The sequence below is a fragment of the Callospermophilus lateralis genome, chromosome 9 (assembly GCF_048772815.1).
Source record: "Callospermophilus lateralis isolate mCalLat2 chromosome 9, mCalLat2.hap1, whole genome shotgun sequence".
NCBI lineage: Eukaryota > Metazoa > Chordata > Mammalia > Rodentia > Sciuridae > Callospermophilus > Callospermophilus lateralis.
This window is the reverse complement of record NC_135313.1, coordinates 43,851,561-43,868,886: the sequence shown is the minus strand read 5'-3', so window position 1 is coordinate 43,868,886 and position 17,326 is coordinate 43,851,561. Positions and strand designations below refer to the sequence as shown.

At 37.0% G+C, this 17,326-nt stretch overlaps 1 long non-coding RNA gene across 1 annotated transcript; it reads left to right on the top strand.

Annotated features, from left to right (window-relative positions):
* The first annotated feature begins 64 nt into the window (after window positions 1–64).
* LOC143407303 (uncharacterized) lies at window positions 65–2,391 on the top strand. The gene is made up of 2 exons (XR_013092335.2): window positions 65–328; window positions 1,777–2,391. It is a non-coding gene; the product is annotated as an uncharacterized LOC143407303 (long non-coding RNA).
* Window positions 2,392–17,326: the final 14,935 nt, after the last annotated feature.

Sequence of the window (17,326 nt, the reverse complement as noted above, 5' to 3'; positions counted from 1 at the left end):
CCCTCGCCGCTCTCAGGGCCGCCTCCTCCCCGTCAGGGACCCCGGGGCGTCTCCGCGGCCGAGGCTGCGCTCCCGCCAACCCCGTGAGCCGCGCCGCCCTCCACGTCCTTCCCGGGAGTCGCCCACAGGGGCGCAAGTGTCCAGCTGGCCAGAAACCACCTGCGCAGCCTGCGGGGACCTCCGCTTCGGGCCGGCTCCACTCGCCAGGTTTTCCCGCTCTCTGGGAAGCCTCGAGAAGGGCATCCGGGTGGCCGTGGGAGTGGGAACGGAACGCAGGTGCCTGGACACGGCGGGGGCGGCGTGGAGACGTTTTGCCCCAGACCAAGAGGCAAGTGCTGGAGAGACGGGCTCCGCGCACTAGCGACCTGGCCATCCAGGGGAAGGGAAGGCCGCCAACAGGTCATTGCACAAAGCTACAGCTCAAGCTGGAGGGGGCAGGGAGGTTCTGTTTAATTATTTTTAAGAAAATAAATTGTAATATAGGTATCTAAATAAATATAACCCTTATCACAGAAGTCCCTTTCCTGGCCTTCCCGTTCCGGCCCCTGGCGGCAGAGAATGTTTTTCCTTCCTAGGACAGCATAGCGGGGCTTCCCTCAAAACAGCAGAATCAAAGGGCAGGAAGGGGGCTCAAAAGATCAGAGTCCAGCCTTCTTCAGAGGCGAAAGAGAGGCCTGGAAAGGTGAAGTACTGCAGAGAGTGGCGGACCTACCCCCAGCTCAGATCCGGTCTGAAGACAAATCGAGGAGGCAGCAGCCCTAACAAGCCCTTCACCATCCTCTCTTCTCCTCCTGCACTCTCTCACCCTGCCACTCTTCTCCTCTTCTCCTCCAAATATCCCAGCATCGGACAGGCAGTTACCAGGAATACCGGTTATCCCACTTAAGTCCTTGGGTATATGTCCCGGTCTTGATAAAGTCTTTCGTTGACCTCCTGGAGGGACAGATGAATGACTGTAAAGAACACCAGGTGTAAGCCTCTGTTGACCTCGGTTTGCTCCAGCTGTGTGACAATCCCTAGGGCATAAACCCCTTTTACCAGCCTGTTGATTACCTTACCTTTATCAGTCTTGCCAAAACCCCAGGAGTGATCTTAAACTTTGAAACTCCTACCAGATTTCACACTTGGAACACCAGCGGACGGGCTGACTAACACCTAGAGGTGAAGGGAACCACTCATAAATATATGTCCTGTATCAAGACGCGAAATCAGAAGCCCCAAAGGTCTAAGGGCGGGGTGCAGCTGGATTCAGTTGGGATGTGGTCTGGAGGTTAGAGATAGGGGATTTACAGTTTACTGCTATTAACAGCTTTTTCCCTCTTGGAGCCCTCGTTTCCTTTCTTTTACACACTTTCAAGTTCTCTCCCTTCACTTGCCTGCTGAAGTTGGAGAGTAAGTCATGTATCCATATGTCCTTGAGAAGTAAACCAAAGTACATCCAGATGAGGAACTTAGGAAAGAGGAAACTGGTAAAGTCGTTCTGGTTATGCCGATTTTATATTAGAAATGAATTTGTTGATAGGTCCTCAAGTAAGGCACAAAGGATAATGATACTTTTTGCACATTTGCCACAGATGCCTCCATAACAAGAACCCCCAAGTACTTTACATTAATTATTGCATGCCATAAGGAGTGTTGTACTATACCCAACTTTCAGCTGGTTAAAAAAACTTTATTTACCATCAACATTGTCTGAGAAGTATTTGTGGAAATAGAAGCTGAGTCAGTATGAACTTCAAAATGTAATGTGGAATTTCTGTTCTCCATTATCACTAGAAAATCCCCAGAGGACAAAACTGAGAGAATGGTGAAAAGAACAGACAGGAGACTACTATGAAGCAAGTAGGAAGGCTAATTTCAGGAAGAGGAGCGAGATCTGCAACATCAAAACCAGTGAGGTGTGAATAATCAAATTATATTAGTTGGGGCTCATGAAATGAAAAAGAGTTGAAAATGAAAATGGAATAAAACCTCTAAAAATGCATGCAAAACGCAAAATGACAGAAATTTCCTGGACTTGGCTGGAGATTACAAAGCACTGCATAAATCACAAGACCCTACTGACTCTTCCTCCTTCTAAAGAAACATTTGACTAATTGAATATTAAGATTTCTTCCAAAAGTAATTTGTATTTTTCCTACAACATAAAATACACAACTTTCCTGTCAATGTAATCATAACTAAGAAAGCTGTCCAAGCCTGAAGTATTTTCAAAAAGAAAAAAAAAAATGCCTGAAAGTCCATTTTACAATTTGTTTTCAACATTTTCAAAAGTTTCTGAACAGGTTAACCAACCTTTTAAAAAGTTCAGCTAGAATCAAATGTATATTCTAGTTTAAAATTGCTAAAAAGTATTTATGGTTGGGAAATAAAAGGAGTTTCATTATTTTATTTTTAAGTTGCATTTTCACTTACCCTACTGGACCCTCAGTTTCCTGTGCCATATCTGATGTTCTTACCAGGACAAAGGGAGAATAAAAAATAATCACTACTCCACTGCTCTGAAGAAGAAAAAAAAAAAGTAATAGTGTTATCACCAAATATTACAGGAAAAGCATAGCTCCAAGACAGAGCTTCTATTGGGTGTGGAACTTTTTACCCTAACTTAGAAACTATACAGCCACATTTCTATTTAAAAGCCATTCTTGATGTTTTGGGCCAAATTCTGGAACTGTTTGGTATTTCTATAACCTAAGACTGACTGGACCCTTGAGAAATTCAAATTCAGATGCCTTCTATAAGTTATAGGCATCTGATTGTAGGTTGTTCCCAGGAAAGCGTCTATCCTCCTAGGTCTTCGTGTTGTTTGAATATTGCAAATAGATTTGACCTTGAAAAGTTTTTAGTGAATACTGAGCACACTCTCCTCTCATGGGTTCTCTACACACATTCATTCTCATTCCCTCTCTCTCTCTCTCTCTCTCTCTCTCTCTCTCTCTCTCTCACCACACACACACACACACACACACACACACAATACAAGTACACATAGTAGTCTACTTCCAGTTGAAAAATTAGTTGCAGAATTCAGAAGATTTCAAAGGTAATACATTCCAAATCCATAGCTACAGAAAGTTAGTTTTTGTCAGGGACTGAGTAGACAACACAATAGCTAATGACCACTTACTGGGTATAAGGTCTTCTTCTGAGGTAATGAAAATGTTCTGAAACTAGACAGTTGTGCAATAGTGAATGTACTAAAGTCACCAGATTGTATACTTTAAAATGCCTTAAGTGATGGGTTTTATTTCATGTGAATTTTACCTTAATTTTAAAAAATAAATATATTCTTAAAGGAAAGTTTACCATTTCCATGTGGTCTCAGGAGATCTTAATTAGAGAATGTAGAAAAAAAGAAGACAAAAATCAAATTTTGTCCATCACACTTACAAGAAATTTAAACATGTAACTAAGGTTTATGTTTTATCTCATATACTCTCATAAAATACCAAAAAATTCATTTAATAAATGTTTGGTCTCTCAACTTTTGCCATTAAATATTTTGCTGGCTAATCTCATGTTACAATGTAAAGTCCCTTCTCTTATGTTCTGTTTTCGGGAAAAACAGAAGACAAGTACATCAATACCCTTTTCATAGTTTCCAATTACTACTTAGCTTTGCACTGTTGAAAACAAATGGGTTTATAAGATATTCAGTAATTTTGATTGGTTTTCTTGACATCTTTTTCAGTTGCATAGATGCTTGCAAGCCCATCACACAGGGAAGCAAGCAGGTCTCAGATCTCTTAGAGACCTTATTCATTCAAGCAAAGAATTCCTGTTATATGGTCTCATAGCTCAATTTTCTGTCTCAGACACTCCACAACTGAATGACTGTTTCTAAGTAGCATCTTGAGGCTGATTCCAACTAAGCTGGCCATATGCTTATATTCAGGAAGTTTACATTCTGGGCTACCAGCAAAAGTTTCAGAGTTCCTTAATGTTTCATTTAGGGTACAGTCCACATGTCCAATGAAAGAGTCCCTGTTTTCCAACTCTCTCTTGACCTCCTATTAGTGGTGTGGTCATTATACCTGTTCTTCTGTTTTGCAGTTTCTTTCTTTTTATTTCAGTGTTTTATTTCCATACTGCTGATTTTTTTTCTTTACCACATCTTATAAAATGCCTAATTATCATAGCATGTCAACCATGAGTGCAAGATAATAAAAGATAATGGAGTTTCATAGCCATGAAATCCTTAGACCATATTCCTAGTCTTGGATCTTTGAATTTGTGCTCACCAAACCAATAATGTAATAAGACAGAGTCTTCTTCTCTGATGTAATTAAAAATATTGACTATAAATTGATTATTTCAACATTTTAAAAAGGCTAAAAGTACAATGAGAAAGGCTTCTCCCAATAATTTTCCAGAAATATTTCATCCTAGTGTTATCTGCATCGAGCCACATAGGTAACAAAAGACAACATATATTTGGAGCATTACACGAGTGGCAGATATGAAATGAAGTATTTATCAGGTATTATCTGATTTCATCTTCACAACACCCCTATGAAGTAATACTATTATTATCTCCACTCACTCAAGGTCACTCAGCTAGAGAGAGGTAGTACTAGGATTCAAATCTAGAATTGTCTGAATGCAAACCCTTGCTCTTTCTGCTTGTTTTTCTGCCTTTCACAATCTAATAATTTTGGGACAATACAGGTGACCAGTAAGCATAATTAAATCTTTTTCTCCCTATTGGCTAAAAATGACAGAGACTTGGACACCAATAGGGTCTTGGAAGTAATTTATCCTTGATAATGGAGGCTAACAAAAATCCAGCTGGTAGGATGGGACACCACATAATACTAGGAGCTGTTGGAAAATTTCATTGAATATCCAGTCCCCTTTTATAACTCTATATGCCATAGATAAAACAACATTAAATAATTGGTAAAAGGCTGAGTTTTATATTTTTGAATATGACTAATTCAAAATTAAAGATTTGGGGGATTTTCCATTTTTATTTTTAAAGTATTCACCATTGAATTTTGTAATAAGTATTAAAAGATGTGGGAGTTGAGGTTTAATAAAAATGTTTTGCTATCTCAAAAATATCGAAGAAGAATTTCTTGGCACTGTAGAAGGAATTAGATAGAATTTTTTAAAGGGACATGACCACATTAAGGAGGTTTTCTAAAAAAAAATATTTATAAAGCAGTATTGTATACAGATTGTGATTAGGTAGAGGAGATGGGGTTTATGGTATCAGAAGCAATATAGTTTTAAGAATAATTTTTCATTTTTAGAAAATTACTGAGAGGAGTAATAATTAGCATTTTTATATCTGTTTTTAAACATTAAAAGAAATTTGTAGTTGTAGATGTGTAGAATGCCTTTATTTTATTTGCTTATTTGTATGTGGTGCTGAGGATCGAACCCAGTGCCTCACACATGCTAGGCAAGAGCTCTGCCACTGAGCTACAGCCCTAGCCCTGCACAGGTCTTTTAAATTTTCAATGTACTTTCATGTTTTCTCTCTGAATCCTCTAACAAATATACAATGTCTTTGATTATGGAAAGTATACATAAACTCAGCCCCAGAGTTCCATTGCCTGAGCATGCACATACATATATGTCTTTGCTTGTGTGTGTATGTGTTGCTCTGGAGGTGGAGAAGGTTTTTGTGACAGAGAATAATGATAAGGAAAGGGCATTATGGTTTTGGAAACAGAAAAATAAACTTAAGGAACTAAAAACTAAAGTGAACAAAAGAGGAGGGTTTGGAATGAGAGTGATCAGATTGGTGCAGCCAAGGTTCAAATTAGAATCAAGACACATAGTTCTATCTTTGCTTTTTATATCTTTAGAAAATAGTTTACCTCTATCTAAGGTCTGTTTCCTCATATGTAAACAAAGGCATTAGTTGAACTCTTGAGATAAAATTCATTGAAATTTGTTGTGATTAAATAACAGTAATTATTATAATATTAATTTTAAAATATTTTTCTACATAAGGAACATATATTACTTTTATAATGAGCATGTTACTTACATTTCCAGAAATAAAAAGTTTAATTTGAACCCTCTGAGGTTTTCATTCCCTCAACATTCAGAGGTTTTTTTGTATCAATTTATGCCATTTCAACCTTTGAAAAGGCCTCATGGCAAATTTTCTTCAAGGACAGTGATCCATCAAATACTAAATTAAACTTTATAAAATACTGAGATGGAATAATAGTTTTGAAAGAAATCTCAGTATATCTTCTTATCACAAAAGAGGTATTATTTCATTAAAGAGGAAAATGGCGATGGTTTTGTATCTTTCACTGTGTACTTGAATTCCATTATTATACCTCTAGGAGATTGTGAGGTATTCATTAAGAAATGTATGAACTTTGTTTATTTTCAGAGTACTTCATTTATCTACTGGATGCACATATTCATTACTTGAAAAAAATAATATCACCAAATAAGATATCTTGGTTTGATAATTATTTGGGTGCTTCTGCATCTTGCTTTTGAATTGTTTAATCTTTTATCCTAAATGTAACAATAAATATTTGAAGTTTTGCCTCCTGGAAAACATCACATTTTTGTGTGAAAATTATACCTATAGAGTTGCCCAAAATAAACAATATTTTCTGCTAGAATTAATTGGAAAAATATTTTTGAGTCTGCTAATCTCAAAAAATGCATCCATGAACTTTCAGGTTTTATTTGATTTTGGAAGCTCAGCCTAGGTTAGCTTCAACTACTTCTTCAAGGATTATTTTTTTAGGTTTACCTGATCTCCCATCAACTCTGACTTTGAGTTTCCCATTTTCCATCTACACCCTTATCTTCCGATAGACAGTAATGGCCTATTACTGGGCTGTGGCATGCTTAGCATCTCATTCCTGTGGTCATGAGGTGTGCTTTTTGTATAATCTATTTTGTATTCTCTTCAGCATTAAGATAGATTCATCCTTTAAAAAAACATAATGCAATCCTTGTAAGTCACATTAGAAAACATTAATGTTTTGACTAATTTAAATTGCAAATGAAAAACATCTAGACTATAATTTTCAGTGTAAGAGGATGTAGGGGATCATTAAATGAGTTTAGTTGTTTCTTCGTAGTACCAATTACTTTAGCAGGTCTAATTTGTTTTTTCATCTTATATGGGCAATCCCTTGCCTATAAAGTAATGTGGGCTGATGTAGAATGATGATTAATTGTGTGTCAGCCCTTCACAAGGAGGATAATCTAAGCTAAAATTGAACAATAAGGGTAAAATGGATTAGGAAAGGATCACGTTTGTGTCACAGGAATCCTTTTGTACTACTTAAAAAATTGTTTCATTTTACAAGCAGTTGACCAGCTTAAACAAGACTGTAATCATAGCAAATTAAATGTATTCATCTACCTATTATAAGCTTATACTGAACTAGTAATTGGATATTTAGGAAATAATTTCTCACTAAAACCTCACAAACTGCACTAAATTGGTTTCTATCTTTGATGTTGCTATCTGGCTCCAGGGAAAATCTAGCAATTTTCTCTTTTTAAACTGTTCATAATTTTTTCAAGTATGAGTATATGGCAGTTCTTCTGATTTCTCTTGTTCATGTATTTCAATCAATATCTTTTGCCTCAAAAATGTTTTGCAAACCATATCAATATATAAAAACACTGTGGTGTAAATATTCCCCAAATGCCTTAACCCTACCTTTTGGTCAAGTTAACTAACTAGTATCTTCATACAGAGGATCAAAATAACTAATACTTTCGGTTCTCTGCTAAACATAGTTTGGTAACCCAACTAAATGTAAAATTTCAGTCATGGATAAAAACTGCCAGTTCAACACACAAAGAAGTGGGTAATCATTCCATAAACTATTTGTGTTTATAAAGACCACTAGTCAAAACATCTCTCCAGAATCAAAGCCTTTGAGACAGGAATCCCCTTTGCTAGCAAAGCAATAAACCTTCATTTCCCTTTTTCTCAAAAAAACCATCTCTCCAGTAAATTTCCTATATAAGTAATGTCCAGGTTAACTCTGAATGTCAATATTGTTCAAACTGTATAACCCTGTAACCCTATCAAGGGGAAACAAAACACTTTCCCACTGGAATCTAATAGTTTTGAAATTGAAGAGGCAGGGAGAAGATTTGTTATTAGTAGCAATAAGTGTTGCATAGTTTTAAGACACATTGTTTTAGGTGATGAGAATCAAATATCAAAAACACTAAAATTTCCTGTGTTATAATTATGAGTGGGCTTGTACATTTTTGAGAGTTTTGCCAAGCACAAGTCATCATCATCAGATAATTTATTTAACCACTCTAGTAAATATTAAACATTTATTCAATATAAAAGTGAAGTTTATAGGAAGTAAGATTTTTCTGGTAACATTGGAACAATTCCACAGAATGCAGGATGGGTGTCAACCTCACTGTTTCCTATTTAAAAGATTTATAAAATCTGAAGATTTCAAATTTGGGGTTTTTCTTCCTTTTATCTATTCTCCCTTTTTTTTTTTTTAGAACTTGTTTTCTACACTTTAGTCAGCTGATCATCAAATCCTTTGAATTTATGTAAAATAAAGTTATTTCTGAATCTGTGCTCTTGAAATGAAGCCCATTTCCAGCAGTTTTCAATTTGACTAGCAGTGGGTTGTTTAATTGGCTAGTGGGTTCATTTGTCCACTTTTCATTATTGATTTTTTTCTTTACAATTTTTCAAGTGAGACACAGATCTAAGGGACAGGTCCTATTGCGCATTAAGTGTTTAAAAATGGCATCTAAGGATTGTAACTGTTATGAGTTGAATAATGTTCCCTCAAAATCAAGTGTTAAACACCTAGCATCTCAGAATGTGAACTTACTTGGTAAAAGGATCAGTACAGATGTAATTAGTTAAGCATAGGTCATACTGAAATATGTGAGCCCTAATCCAGTATGACTTTTATCCTTATATAAGGGAAAAATTAGATACAGACACTCACAGAAACAACACCATGTGAAGGTGAAGGCAGAAATCCACAAGCCGAGGAATGCAAAGATGGCCAGAAAACCATCAGGTTCTAGGAGAGACGCATGAGACAGATTCTCCTTTAAGTCCATGGGAAGGAGTCAACCCCACCAACACTTTGATCTTTGACTTCTAGCCTTCAGAACTACAATAGTTTTCTGTTGTTCTAAGCCATCAAGTGAAGGTACTTTGTTAGATCAGCCTTAACAAACTAATAGAGCAATTAATGTTAATTCCTCAGGAAAAAAAAAAATAAGTTTTGACTTCTCCCAAGCATTTTTAGGATCAAACATAAGAGAAAGTTATTGTGATTACTGAACTTTTTCTGTGAATTTTTGAGTCAGTTCCTGTCCATTTGGTCATCTAGGAAAGAAGCTCCCTGTTGGGATGCTTAATGTATCTAATGTGTATTGAAGTCCCCTTATGAAAGTGCCAAATAACTATTATTAACTGAAAACTTGTTCTTTATATACTTCCCAAGCTGTCTTTCATTCTCATCCTTGAGACCACTTCCAATCATGTGAAGTCACCCTCTTATATAACCCGTGTTTGAAATCCCGTGTTTGAAATTCACAGTGGCTCCTAGTGAGGTCAGAGCAACAGAGGATCCAGTCATGCCTGGGCATAACCCCCAGTGGTCGTCTCACTTTTGGGCCTCCAGGATCTTTTTGACTTCCAAGATAAGGTTAGAAAAGGACCCCAGAAGCTTTTCGTTTCCGTGAGTTATAGAGACTGATATTTACCTTAAAGATGAAAATCGATAGGATTCTTCAAGGGTCTTTTCATTTGGAATCTGAAAATCTGTAATAACTCAGCTTTTAAAGACCTCATCATATCTATACTCAAAGTATTCAATTCCCCTTTCTTCCAACTCACAATGATTAGGATCCAAGGGATGGTAGCGCTTCACTCACATCAAGATGCTATAACAAAACACTTTGCTCCCTAAGATGCTCCAGAGCCTGGCATGAACACTATGGGTTTGATGTGTCTAAAGCGGGTAGCTCTTCACTCATATAGTGATGCTACCACAAAACTCTCTTCCCCTAAGATGCTCCAGAGCCTGGAATGAACACCATGTGGTTAAAATGGAAGGAGCATCATCATCTTTTCCCCACAAAAGGTTCTCAACAGATTTCGCTCTGGGAACCCAGGATCCTCAAATGCAGTGGGTGATATGTTCAAAGTGATAAAGGATAAAATACGGAAGCCAAGGACTCTCGAACCTGCAAATGTGTCCTTCCCATATGGGTAAGAAATGGAGGCCTTCCCAGGTACCTGGGTCCCTTCCTGCTGCTGTAACAAAGTACCTTAGGCTGGGTATTTTATTAATAATAGAACTCAGCTTCCCACAGTTCTGGAGACTGGTAAGCCCAAGGTCAAAGCACCTTGTGGCTGTATCCCCACATGATGGGAGGAGCAGAAGGACTGAACTCCATCTCTCAAGCCCTGCTTTTTGTTTTATTTATTTATTTGTTTGTTTGTTTGTTTTTATTTTTTATATACTAGCCATGGAAGCCAGGGCCTCAGGCATGTCAGGCCAGTACTCTAACACTTAGGTACTTTCAAAGACTTTTTTTCTTTTTAGACAGATTCTCACTCAGTTGCACTCAGTTGGTCAGGTTGGGCTTGCAAGTGTGGACCTCCTGCCTCACTGTCCTGAGTAGGGAGGATTAGAGCCTGTTATGGTTGAATATGAGGTGTCTCCCCCCCCCACCCACACAGGCTCCTCAGCTAGTGCAGGGATATTCAGGGGTGAAATGATTGGGTTGGGACAGCTGTAACCTTCAGTCCACCCTATGTTGAATGGACTGACTTGCTCTTACTCTAGGTAGGTGGGACATGGCTGGTTACTCTAGGCATTGGGTCACTGGGGTCATGTCCTGAAAGGGTTCTTCATTCCTATAACCATTGCCCCACCCTCCTTTTCTCTCTGCCTCTGTCTCTGCCTCTTTGCTGACCTGAGGAGAGCAGCTTTCCTCTGCTGGGCCCTTCCCCCATGATGGGCTGCTTCAGCTTGGACACAGAGAAAAAGAGTCAGCAATCTATGGACTAAGACCACAGACATCTTGACCCTCATGTAAATATTTTGTCCTCTTTAAGTTTTTCTTGTGGGTCCCTGGACCACAGCAATGATAAGGTTAATTAAAACACAGCCATAGGCCATTGTTCCCAGCTTGACAAACATATTTGTGTGTGTGTGTGTGTGTGTGTGTGTGTGTGTGTGTGTGTGTCTGTGTTTGCATGTTGCTGGGAAGTAAACAACATCCTTTAGCAGGTTGGAAGCGCTCTGAAAGAATACCTCCAATCTCTGTGTTTGGAGCCTCGTGGCACTTTTGCAAAGTTGGTCCCCAGTAGATATGCCTCTGTGAGGGGAGTCCTTTGGGTTGATCTGAAGGACTTTGGTAGATGAATGAATAAAGAAACTGTGAGATATACACACACACACACACACACACACACATACACACATATATATACACACAAAAAAAGGAATATTACTCAGCAATAAATGAGAATAAAATTATGGCATTTGCAGGTAAATGGATGGAGTTGGAGAATATCATGCTAAGCGAAGTAAGCCAACCCCAAAAATCAAAGGCAGAATGTTTTCTATGATAAATTGATGATGCTAATCCATAATGGGGGGATGGACCTGGGATGAGTGGAGAAACTTTAGATTGGGCAAAGGAGAGGGAGGACAGGGAAGGGGGCATGGGAATAGGAAAGATGGTGGAATGAGATGGACATCATTACCCTAGGTACACGTATGATTGCAAGAATTGTGTGACCCTACTTCGGGTACAACCAGAGAAATAAAAAATTGTGCTCCATTTGTATACAACGAATCAAAGAGCATTCTGCTGTCATGTATAGCTGATTAGAACAAATATTTTTAAAAAGACTTTGGATTAGGCATTCAGATCTCAATGAAGACAGAAAGATTTCTGGTAGAGCAAATCTCTGACAATTGTAAAAGCTAGTACCACTTTTGTTTTCTATAAAATGTAAGAGAATAACAGCAGAAAACCCCGACTTTGTTCTATGGTATTCGGCACAGTGAGTACACATGTAACATTGTGGCATCACTGAATCAGGGGGTGGGGATGGAGAGGCACAGCAGCAGCATTCTCTACACTAGTGAAGTTGCCCTGCCACAGATTCCCATCAGGGTGGTATTCCTATCTCGTAGGAAATGGAACCACCACGGCAACTACAAAAAAAAAAAAAAAAATACCTATATGACATACCCAAAGCAAGAGATAAGGGAATTCAGTCATTTTACTACAAACATCAACTAAACAGGGGAGAAGATATTCATAAAACAACATAAGTCACACTGAATCAAACTTGCCCTGGCCTTCTTATAAAGATACAAGCCACACTGAACCATGAGCTCACCCTAGCCCCTTATGACAATGCCATTTTTGATAAGAGACCTTATTCTTATGTGTGAAGGTTTGAACCTGTGTGTGTCTTTGGGGAATATAACTTAGTCTCTAACACTCCCTGATTCTACCTGAGGGTTTTTTTCAATAGGTGTTAAATTTTTTCATGTAATTATTCTATGTGAATCCATACCATCATATGTCTTTCTTGGCTTTCAATCATGTGCCTTGTTTTCCCAGGTCTGAACCTCACATAAAACAATGGCATTTACAAACTGAAACACTGATGTGTAAGCATATGACATGAGGAAATTGAAAAAGTAAAAGTTCAGAAAACAATTTTGTTGGGAATCTGAAAAAGGACTAAATTATACATCTTCATTTCATAAAAATTAAAAATAGAAAATTTTACTATTGATGAAAATAAAAATAAACCATCTCTCTCTTCTTTTCCTTTTATATCAGGATAATTTTCCCCAAAAGTACAATTCTAAAAGATAGTTCATTAATACATTTTTATTTTGAAATCAGTTCCCCAAGTATGTATTTTGTTATTTTTAAAGTCAGTTCTTAGACAAATGTAAGTTATATCAATAAATAATACTGGTGTGTGACTTCTTCTATAGGTAAGAACTCTATCAGCCATAGCGGTGACCAGGGAGGCTAAAATGCAGATTATAATCCTTATTGGTTATTCTTGATTCCTAGTGCACTTTAAAATAGAGGCAAGGGAAGGTAAAGAATCACTTTCCCAGAGTTTTCAGAGTCAGCTAGAGGTTGCCAAGTGGCAGTTTTGGCCAGTGAGATCCAAGAAGTCTGCTGGAGGTATTTAGGAAATCCTTTGCTTTGGGATATAAGCATCATAAGAAATAAATGTGGTTAGCACCTGCCTCTTCCTTCTGCACTGGATGCTACAGTGCTGCCTGGAGCTGTGGCAGATATCTTGCCAACAAGAGAGTCACAATGATGCTGGTCTAGACAACACGAGCTTCAGATACAATGTCATCAGCTACCTCTTCTCAAATTATTTCAGGTTATTCTTTAAAGCCACCATCCGAGTTCTGTGACTTAAAACCAAAAGCACTTGTAATTGTTAAAAACAGTTAACAAAAGTGGTTTTTGTTTTGTTTTGCTTTGGTACTAGGGATGTGGCTCCGTGGCTGAGCACCCCTGAGTTCAATCAGTGTCTCACTGATTTGTTTAGCACCTTGCTTTTGCTGAGGCTGGTTTTGAACTCAAAATCCTCCTGCTTCAGGCTCCTGGGGTGTGTGCCACCATGCCCAGCATAAAAGTGTTTTATAATTAGATAATTAACCTTAGAAGTTCAAAGAAAGAAATTACATGGAGCAGGAAGAATTAAGAAAGATCTGAGAAAGAATGGGTATTTGGGATGGGTATAAAAGGCTGGGTTATAAGAGTAGGGTGAGAATCAGGGAAAGATTATTCTATAAGGAAATGTAAACGTACTGTTGTGCCAAATGTGGAGTCATTTTCTTTGCAGTTTTTCTAAGTCAAATCAGATCGGTCTTAGAAAAACTGCAAAGAAAATGACTTAATTGGTTATTTGGGGGGAAAACTCCCTGAAGTACAAATAATGAGACATTTTGCAATTTTCAACTCCACATGAAATTATATTTTATTTTATTTTTATATTTTAATTTTTTTGTGAAATTATATTTTAAATGCTATTTGAGTAACATATAAATTTAGTTTACCATTATTTACAGCTTTTTAACTATGAAAACAAAACATCATAAATCCCATTTACTCATGATAAATTATTGTTTTTTAAAAATAGCTAATGACTCATTGTGCCCTTCACAAACCCAATTATTATATGTATATAGCCTAAAAATAAATATAATAATGACCTCCTTGCTTCTGCATAGATATGGCATCAAAATTACAGGATTGTAACAGGCTTAAGGTCGATGCAATAAGTCAGAACTCTGATCCTAACAAGCCCAGCATAAAGCTGTTGATGAAAACCAAACTCAATAACAACAACAAAAAATCATATCTCAGTACGGGAGAATGCATTGTGACTAATTGTTTATTAGGTTCTAAATGTCTTTGCTCAGCATGGACACATCCATTTAAAAATGCTCATGAAAAGTCAAATTTTCTTCTAAAAATGAGAGTTTTCCAAATTTAATCCAAATGTGAAGACAAGAAAAAGTGTTAAGACCATTAAATGATTTGTTAGAGAGAAGGATTGATTTATTCTCTCAAACAATCACAAAGTAGATAATTTTGGAATTTTCCTAATCTGCACATTGTCAGATTTCTGAAAGTATTCTTCATTCTGAGAATTTTAATAACTTTGGATACTTTATACTAATGTATCAACATCAAAAACTCTGTCTCAGTTTTCCCAAGCAAAGTAAACAATCTTAAGTTATTTTAGTATGGAGTAAAATAGTAAGTAAATTAAGTTATATTAGAAAAAATAAGCTGATACATTATGGAACCTAATGTAACTGCATTTTTGACATTTAATATTTTAGTAATTTAATATGGATTTTAATACTATGTATTTTAATATTAATATTCACAATATAGGTGACAGTGTAAACCTGTTAACAAATTCCAGGGCTGGGGATGTGGCTCAAGTGGTAGCGCGCTCGCCTGGCATGCGTGCGGCCTGGGTTCGATCCTCAGCACCACATACAAACAAAGATGTTGTGTCCGCCGATAACTAAAAAATAAATATTAAAATTCTCTCTCTCTCTCCCTCTCTCACTCTCTCTTAAAAAAAAAAACAAATTCCACATGCTCAGTAGAACTACACAATATGTAAAATTATTTTTAATAAATAAAAATGTTTCTAGAAGGGTACTTGCTGGAAAGAGTCCCAGTTTTACTGTGCTAGCTAAATTAAATAAAAAACAAATTAAACAGAAAAAAATAGCTATTCATTTGATTTTATTTAATTAGTAGTTACTTTAAATATTTAATGTATAGAACTAATGTACATATCTGTGTCCACATGTGTGTGTGTGTCTGTGTGTGTGTGTGTGTCTGTGTGTGTGTGTGTGTGTGTTGTCCCTTCATAGTTTCAGGAAGCTGATCTTTTTATGGCTAAATCACATTAGTATTAGGATATGTAAGTATTCATGATTCTTCAGTATCCTAGGATCAAACACTAACTTATTTTACTCTTCAAATATCTTTAAGCTTCTGAAGATTATTTTGTTGTATCTGTTGTATATTGGATCTTATTCAGCATAAAATGCACAACCTGAGAGTAAGGGATTGTCCTGTATGTACACATCATTCTCAATTTCCTCCGCTCACAAACTATCACTATACACACCTATTTTTAACAAAACCAAAGAGAATCAGCTTTTTTCTTTCAAAATTTCTTTGCAAATAAAAACAAAGGCCTCATGTTCTAAAGTGAAACTAGCAAACCTCTCATCAAGGTTCTCAGATGCAAACACAGTCTTCTGCCCCCATGATTGAAGTGGGTCCTCTGTCCAAACCCAGGCTGACAAGTTAGAGAAGTCAGGCAGATCCAGTTAAAGTGGACCCAAAATGTGTGTGCATACCTATGCATGCATCTCTCCCTCCCTGCCACCCACTGTCTCTCAATATTCTGAATGGCCATCTGGCTTTAGTAATTTGAGTCTGTGAGTCAAACTGATTTCGTATAAATGAAGGAGAAACTACTACTAAAACAATAAATTCGGGGCTGGAATTGTGGCTCAGTGATAGAGTGCTTGCCTAGCGAGTGTGAGGCACTGAGTTTGATCCTCAGCACCACATAAAAATAAATAAATTAATTAAAAGTATTGTGTCCATCTACAACTAAAAAATAAAAATAAAAAAGAATAAATTCAACTTTCATATTAAAAAATTTAACTAAATCTTTCCAAGTTTTTCTTAGCCAATTGCAGTCATTACTTTCCTGATTAATTTATCTATTTTTTTTTCAAAAATTGTTTTTAAGCTGTAGATGGACATAATATCTTTATTTTTATGTGGTGCTGAGGATTGAACCCAGTGCCTCACACATGCGAGGCAAGTGCTCTACCACTGGGCTACAACCCCAACCCATGATTAATTTATCTTAATTCAATCACAGGGTGGTCTTCCATATACTATCATTTTTTAAAATCTCCATACAAGTCATTTTCCATTATTGAGGAAAAAAATTTATAAATATATATTTTAAAACTAATTCTCAAGATCAAGTTGAATCATAATTAAGTTCTTTCAATTCTTGATAAGTTCACAAGGGCTCACTTTGTATCACCTAAAGTTTGTTTTACAATGCCTCAGCTTTTTTGACAGTTAACTGGCAGGCTCAGGATTTCTTTGGCAATTTGGCTTTTGCTTTGGTTAGATCATTTATATTTGTTTGTAAGAAATTCGATAAAGACAACAAAATTGAAATAATGTATTACTAAATTAATCATTCATTTGATTGAACTAACTGACCCATTCAATCATGAGTGTAACCAAATACAGTGTGAAGTTCCAGGTTGAGAATTAATGCCCAGAAATAAGGAAGTTCAGTAAGCATAAATACATTTATACATTGCCGATATAAAGAAAAAAATATATATCATTGGTAATCTACCCTCATCAGCCAAGAAAGAAGTATCATATGACCTGATTAAGTAATCTGTAAAGACAGTGTGCTTTTGAATGCTTTGAATACATACAGACTAATATTTATGCTACTAAACAACGTGTAACAAGGTGTGGCTCTAAAGTGCCACCTCATAATTGTTATTTAGGTTTTAAGCTTGTTCAGACATCTACTATCTCTTAAAAATATCAGAGAAGTCAGGCTGAGATCACAGCAGGCTGCTGCCTATCCAGGCAGAATGTCCAATGGACTGGGCTACTCCTGAGCTCCCCTTTCCTTTGCTTGGCCTTCCCCCAGGTTTATTGCCCTCCAAGTACACCCCTGTACACTTCCTCCACTACCAAGCCAGTCTCCCCAGTCCCTCAGCAAAATCTGCTC